At 49.2% G+C, this 6,998-nt stretch overlaps 1 protein-coding gene across 1 annotated transcript in view; it reads left to right on the top strand.

Annotated features, from left to right (window-relative positions):
- Nucleotides 1-5,425: 5,425 nt before the first annotated feature.
- Nucleotides 5,426-6,998, top strand: part of Znf710 (zinc finger protein 710) — a 78,533-nt gene continuing 76,960 nt past the window's right edge. The window contains exon 1 of the mRNA XM_017803102.2: nt 5,426-5,571. The gene's annotated coding sequence lies outside the window, so the exon portion shown is untranslated. The remainder of the gene's footprint in view (nt 5,572-6,998) is intronic.

Below are 6,998 nucleotides of genomic sequence, written 5' to 3'. Positions count from 1 at the left end.
TCCAAGGGATCCAACACCTTTTTTTGTCCTCTGTGGGCGCTGCACAACACAATACAGGTGCACTTACATACATGCAGGCAATACGTGCATACACATAAAAAAATTTAATGTGCATGTATGTGGATCTGTGTGGGGCCTGCATAGGAGTGCAGTGCCCAAGAAGGCCAGAGGTATCAGATCCCCGTGGAACTGGAATTAGAGTTAACAGGCAGTTGTGAGCCACCTGACATGGGTGCTAGGAACTCAGGTTCTCTGCAAGAACAACATGTACTCTTTTTTTTTTTTTTTTTTTTTTTTTGGTTTTTTTGAGACAGGGTCTCCCTGTAGCCTCAGCTGACTTAGAAGTTACTATGTAGACCAGGCTGGCCTTGAACTCAGAGATCTACCTGCCTCTGCCTCCAGAGAGCTGGGATTAAAGAAAGGCATACGGCTCAGTATGCACTCTTAACTACTGAGCCATCGCTCCATCATCCATCTTATTGTTTTTGAGACAAGGTTTCAATTTGTGGCTCAGGGTAGCCCCCATGGGCATGTAGTAATCTTCTTGCCTCAACTTCCTGAGTCCTGGGACTACAGGCATGAGCCACCACACCTGGCTAACATTTACATATATAGTCATTTATGCAATATTATTTACTTTGTACAATTTTATTATGAACATTTACATGTAGATATAGAGGCATGAAATGCCCAAGGTTATACACTAAAATATAATGTCTCTTGTTGGGTTTTCAGTTTTGCTTAGTTGATTTTCAACTTTTCTTTTACAACATACTTGTGCTACAAAGTAAGAAGTAAGAAGCAAGAAGCTGGGTGTTGGGTGTGGGATGGATGGTGTATGCCTGTAATCCCAGCACTTGGGAGATAGAAGCAGGAAGATTAGGAATTCAAGGTCATCCTTGATACATAACAAGTTTGAGACCAGCTTGGGCTCCTTGGTTCCCTGGAGACAGACAGACAGACAGACAGACAGACACACACACACACACACACAGACAGAGACAGAGACAGAGAGAGGAGGAGGAGAGGAGAGAGACACAGAGACACAGAGAGACATAGACAATAGACACAGACAGAAACAGAAAGTAGAGCTGGAGACGCAGCTCAGTGGTAGAGATTTATTTACCTGACATGCTGGAGGCCCTAAGTTCCATCCCCAATACTGCAATAAAATAAAGTACAATAAAATAATAGAAGTTCAAAATGTTTATAATAAAGGAAATGTAACATTGGTGTCCGCTTGGATCCATGGGACATTTTGTTGATGCAATACCCATCTTCAGTGTGTCTGGAGACTCAGGATGCCTGTAAAAGATTAGAAGGCATGGAGAGGTTTAACTACGCTCTGGAGAACCCAAGAATCCCCTCCTACTCCATATGAACTGGGTTCTTTCTCTTTCCCTGCTCTTAGAAGTCTGTCCGGATTTCACAAGGCCCACCCTCTGATTCCTATTTGTTCCTCTGGCAGGCTAGAACTCCCATGATCAGGCTGGGCCTTTGTCACAACTCTAGTTACCCTCCTGAGATGATACTCTGGCCCTCTTGATCAGATGTGGGTGTTCCTCATTCTGGCCACCCACTGGGACACAAGGCAACTTTGAAGGAATGTTTCCTCCACAACTGGCTCTTTGCTTTTGTAGCCTGTGAGTCATTCTGGTTTCAACCCAGTCTCTCGTTTCTAGGTTATAAGTGTAGCTCCCTACCACTCCCTCATTTATAGTAATAGTGAATAAAAGCTACTATGTATTGTTGGTAGTTATGTGCCAAACAGCACAAAAGATGTGGGCTCCACGAAACCTCACCACGATCTGGGAAACAGGTAAATTTTCACCCCTACTTTACAGATAAGAGTATTGAAACTGGCTACAAGGCAAGTAAGTTCAGACATGTAAACACAAGACACTTTGTAACTGTACTGAATGTATTAGGAATTTATTAGGAATTTAGAAATCAGAAATTAAAGATGAATATTAACTCTGTAAACTCTGAAGCCAAACTGAACATTGCTGTGACACTGTGTGAAATAGATAAGTAGATAAGAAGCTAAGTCGTAACTCAGCAACCAAACAGAACCTATGTGAGTTGAGTGTCTGTGTGCTGGTGATAAGTGACCATAGGGTGTGAGCCATATCTCAAGAAACCACTGAAGTTACTGACGTAAGTCAGAAGGACCCCAGCCAAAAAAGAAAGGTATAAAAGCTGGTAGCTAAAAAGATTCTTTTGATGCTTGGCCACACGAGACTCTGAATCCGTGGGCCTCATCCCGGCACATTGCCCAAATCCTGAGACCGCTACCTGAAGCTCTGCCCGAGACCAGACCGGAGCCTCGCCTGAGACCTGATCGAGGACCTCTGCCTGAGAGCCAGAGACTGACAGGAGCCTGCCACGACCAGAAGTGATCAGAACCTGCAAGAGACAGCTCCTCAGCCGGGAGAGTGCACCGATCACGGCGGACTAGAGAACCTCTCCACATGGAGTGCCTGAAGGCTTAACCTCTGGAAGGTACTCCAAGAGACTTTGGGACTCTTAACTGCTAGAGGACCGGGTTTCCCTTTGAGTGTTTGTATTGATGTGTGTTTGTTATGCTTTGACCTAGTAAACGCATAATGCAATCAAACAATCGTGTGTGAGAATCTCTTCTGTCCGTTGCGCCTGTCCTAAGCTCTCCCGAGAAGCAGTGACACATTTTGGATGTCACACTCAAGCCAGTGGCTTGAGACACATTCAGGACAGTTACTATCAAGTAACTGCTCCCATTCAGGACAGTAACACATAAGTCTACCTCTTGCTTTCTTTCCCCCTTTGTTCCTCTCTTCAATATTTTGAGACAGGGTCTTGCTATACAGCCCAAGCAGGACTTGAACTTTGGTAGTGTTTGGCATTGAACATGGAGACTCACAACATGCAAGTGCTCTACCACTGAACTATCCCCAGCCCTCTTTCTTCCTTTTTTTCTTTTTTTGGTCTTTTTGAGATAGGATCTCCCTATAGCCCCAGCCCTAGCCCCAAGCCTCTTTCTTGCTTTTTGAGATATGATCTCAACTGGTTGCCCAAGCTGCCCTTGAACATTTTTTTTTTTAAGTCTTTTTGAGACAGGGTCTCCCTGTAGCCCCAGCTAGCCTGGCACTCACTATGTAGACCAGGCTGGCCTTAAACTCAAGAGATCCGTCTGCCTGTCTCCTAAGTGCTGGGACTAACCGCATGTGCCACTACTCCCAGCCTGACCTGACCTTGAACTTTTTATCCTCTTGCCTCAATCTCAGAAGTAGCTAGAGCCAGGTGTGGTGGAGCATGCCAGCACTCAAGATGCAGAAGCAAGCAGATCTCTGTGAGATGAGGCCAGCCTGGTCTATACATGGAACTCTACATAGTGACTTCAGGCCAGCTGTCACTATAGGGAGACCCTGTCTCAAACAAAAATAAATAAAAAGTAGCTAGAATTACAGGTCTGTATCACCCTACCTAGCTCTTTTATTTATTTATTTTGATTATCCCCACCTCCTCTTTTTTTGAATCAGGCATTGAATATATAGACCAGTGTGGCTTCTGCCTCCTGAGTGCTGGAATTAAAGGCATATGCACCATCACACCAGGCTTTGATTACCTCTATTTTTTTAGTATTTTATTATTTTTATTTTGTGTATATGAGTATATTGCTTGCATATATGTAAGTGCACCCATGTTGTGCAATGCCCTTGGAGGTCAGGAGAAGGTGCTGGGTTCCCCAGGAACTAAAGTTGCAGATGGTTGTAAGTGGCCATTTGGGTGCTGGGAATTGAACCCCGGTCCTCTGCAAGAGCAGTCAGTGCTCTTAACTGCTGGACTATCTCTCCAGCCCCCTGATTACCTCCATTTTTATAAGTGGGGAAACCAAGTCTAAGTTATTCACTGAGCTTAAGTTACTCATTCAAGTTCATGATGCTGGCAAGTGACTGGATAAAAAATGAACATCTCCCTGGCACCCACCCTGCCTTCCACTTGTTCCCACACCATCCTCACTCTCCAATTTGTTCTATGCTGCTGAACTGCTGCAAATACTTAACTCTTTTTGTTGTTGCTGTTTTTGACACAGGGTCTTCCTGTAGCCCCAGCTGGCCTGGAACTCCCTATGTAGACCAGGCTGGCCACGATCTCCCAGAGATCTGCCTGCCTCTGCTTCCCAAGTGGCTGGGATCAAAGATGGTTTTAAGTATTTGAACTCTTGACAGTTCATAGAACTGTCTTATCTTTTGCTGCTGAGACAGGCTGTTCCCTCCCATGCTTTTGACTGACACCAGCTTACTTATCTAGATGTAATTTCCTCCAGGAAGCCTTCCCCAACAATCTCTGTCCAAGCTCTCTCTGAGGTGCTTCCTTAGTTGATTCTCTTGATTCTCACATGAGGTATCCAGTACTCTTAACTGCCTGTTTCCTTCCCAAGTTGGTTTTGGTCAGCCTGTTTTTTCTTTTTTTTCCTTTTTTTTTTTTTTTTTCTTTTTTGAGACAGGGTCTCAAATAGCCTAGCCTTGAACTGCCTATGTTGCCAAGGCTGGTCTTGAACTTTTGATCCTCTTATCTCTACCTCCCAAGTTCTGGGATTCCAGGCATGTACCACTATGCCTCCCTCTTTTTAGTTTCTGTGAGATAAAGTCTTGCTATGTAGCCCTGGCAAGTCCAGGAACTTGTGGCAATCCTCCTGCTTCAGCCTCTTGAGTGCTGGGATTACAGATGTGGACCATGATGCCTGATTCTGTGGCCCAGTGTGTTGGTCTTCTGCTTTACCTATCAGTCAGCAGAGCCAGACCAAGAAGCTGGTCTTGCTAATGATTAGGGCTTTAGCTCCCAGCACAGAGTAGGTACACAGAAAAGCATTTGTTGAGTGAATGCTTGATTATCAGAGCTGCATTCTGTTTTGTTTAGGGGATATGCTTGGGCGTATTGAAAAACAGGGGCAGGTAATGAGGGGACAGTGGCTTCTTTCATTCCCTGGGAAGAGGGTGTACAGGGAAGGCCTTGGGGTCACTAGAGGCTCAGTGTGCTGAGGTGCTGAGGCTGAAACTACCAGGTCCTTCTTGCCGAACCAAACTCTCACTGGCTTCTGTTTTCTCATTCCTAGTCAGAAATAAATCATGTTCTGAGTGACTGGAGTCATTGCTCACAGCTCAGCGAGCTGGTGTAGGGTGGGGCGAGGGGCAGTGGCCTTGGGGCTCCCGTCAGAAAAGGCCCAGGTCTCAGGACTGGGGGGAGGGGAAGGAGTGGCTGGTCCTGTCCCCGGGAGGCTGCAGTCAATGGGGGAGAGACAATGAGGCTCAGCATCTGCTCCTCGCTGGGAGAAGGGACCCTCCAGTGAAAAGCCAGGGAGAGCAGGGAAGTGTGGGAGGAATTGATGAGAAGGGGTGGAGCCAAGGAGATGCAGCCGGGAGGAAGGAGGGAACGGGAAGGAACAGCGCTGGGAGGGGAGAGGATCCAGGCTTTCCTTCTACTCGGTGACCTGGTCCTGAGCCTCAGCTTCCCTCGCATTGTCTGAGCCCGACGAGACCTCACGTTTCTCCCCCAGCTGCAGCCCCAGTCCAAGGCCCAGGCATCCAGCAGGTGCTCAATACTTAACTTGGGAAAAATAAGAAATGTGGCCAACTTTGCTCTGGGAACTTTTCCCCCGTGTTGTCTCCACTCCTCCGGAGAAGCCGAGGACAGAGCAGGTCTTGGGAGCACGCCCAGGCGTCCCATGAATAATTGACCCTTGGTGGCGACACTGGCCGGCTCTGTCCGCCGGCTCGGTACCCGCCCAGCCTCGGCTCTGCTCAGAGTGGCCGGGAGGTTGGAGGCGGGGTGTCCGGCCTGTCCCGGAGCTGGGAGGAGGCCAGGCTCTGCCGAACCCCACAGCCGTGCGGGGAGCCACCAGGGCCCAGATCGCCTCTCTGCGAACGGCCACACCTCGGCGCCCCCATACATGCTCCCCGGGGGCGAACCTCGGGCCCTGGGCTTGGGGAGCCCGAGAGGGGCCGATGCCTGCGGCTGCTTAGTCCGGCCGGGCTCTTGCAGTAGGAGCCGCTCCCTCGAGTCTGACCGTCCAGGCTCTGCGAACAGCTGTTTAAAGGCTCTTTACTGTGAAGGGCTCTGCGGGGACGTCTGCTCCAAACCCATCTGCCTACTTAAAACATATTAAGAGCACCCCAGCTTTCACCCCTGGCTGGGGAGGGGTGGACTCACAGCCCCCCACCCGCACTTTGGATAGACCAGGTACCCAGAGGCTCCCCGAGACCCCCACCCTAGTGGCTGTTCTTGGGGAAGACACCCCAGGCTTCCCGGGGGGCTGGGCTCCCAGGTCCCCTTTGTGCCTGGCAGGGAAGGGGCCCCATTTTCATGAGAGATTCTGACGCTCCCTTCTCCCCCAGCCTGTTAATCTTTGTTCCCCTTTTCTGCTGAGAGGAGGAAAAAAACGAGGGAGAGGGAGAAAGAAAAGAAGGGGAAAAGGCGTGACTTGATTTTCAAACGAAACTCCCACAGCAAACAAAACCCTTTTAGTGAAATAAGGAGGAAGGAGGAAGAAAAGAGGAAAGGGGGGAAAAAAGAGAGAGAAGCCTCCAGGCTTGCAATTCGAGTAGGAGAGTTGAGCTGAGAGAAAGAGAAAGAAAGGAAGAAAAATCCTCTCTGCGGTAGAAAGAGAAAAAGAAAACTTGGGCCGACAAGAGGGGGGTGCCGAGGGGGGTGGTGGAAGGAAGTGAGAAAACAAAAGAGAGATAAAAGGGCTGCTTTTCTGTCTCTCTTCCTCTGCGAGCTGGGTTAGGAGGAGCTGTTTTGCATCCCTTCACGTCAGCCCTGCCTCATTCCCTTCTTCCAGGGAGGGAGAGAGCGCGAGCGAGAGAGCGAGCGAGCGCGAGAGAGAGCAGGAGGGAGAGAGAGGGGGAGAGAGAAAGAGGAGCCGGAGGGAGGGCGGCGGAGCAGGGCGGGCGCGCGTGGAGGCGGCGCGCAGCAGCAGCCGGGGCGGTGGGCAGCCGGGAGCCCCCTGGCCCGCCCGG

Source organism: Nannospalax galili, unplaced genomic scaffold (genome assembly GCF_000622305.1).
Source record: "Nannospalax galili isolate Female #2095 unplaced genomic scaffold, S.galili_v1.0 scaffold185, whole genome shotgun sequence".
NCBI lineage: Eukaryota > Metazoa > Chordata > Mammalia > Rodentia > Spalacidae > Nannospalax > Nannospalax galili.
Note: the sequence above shows the minus strand (reverse complement) of the source record. Positions and strands in the feature narration are given on the sequence as shown.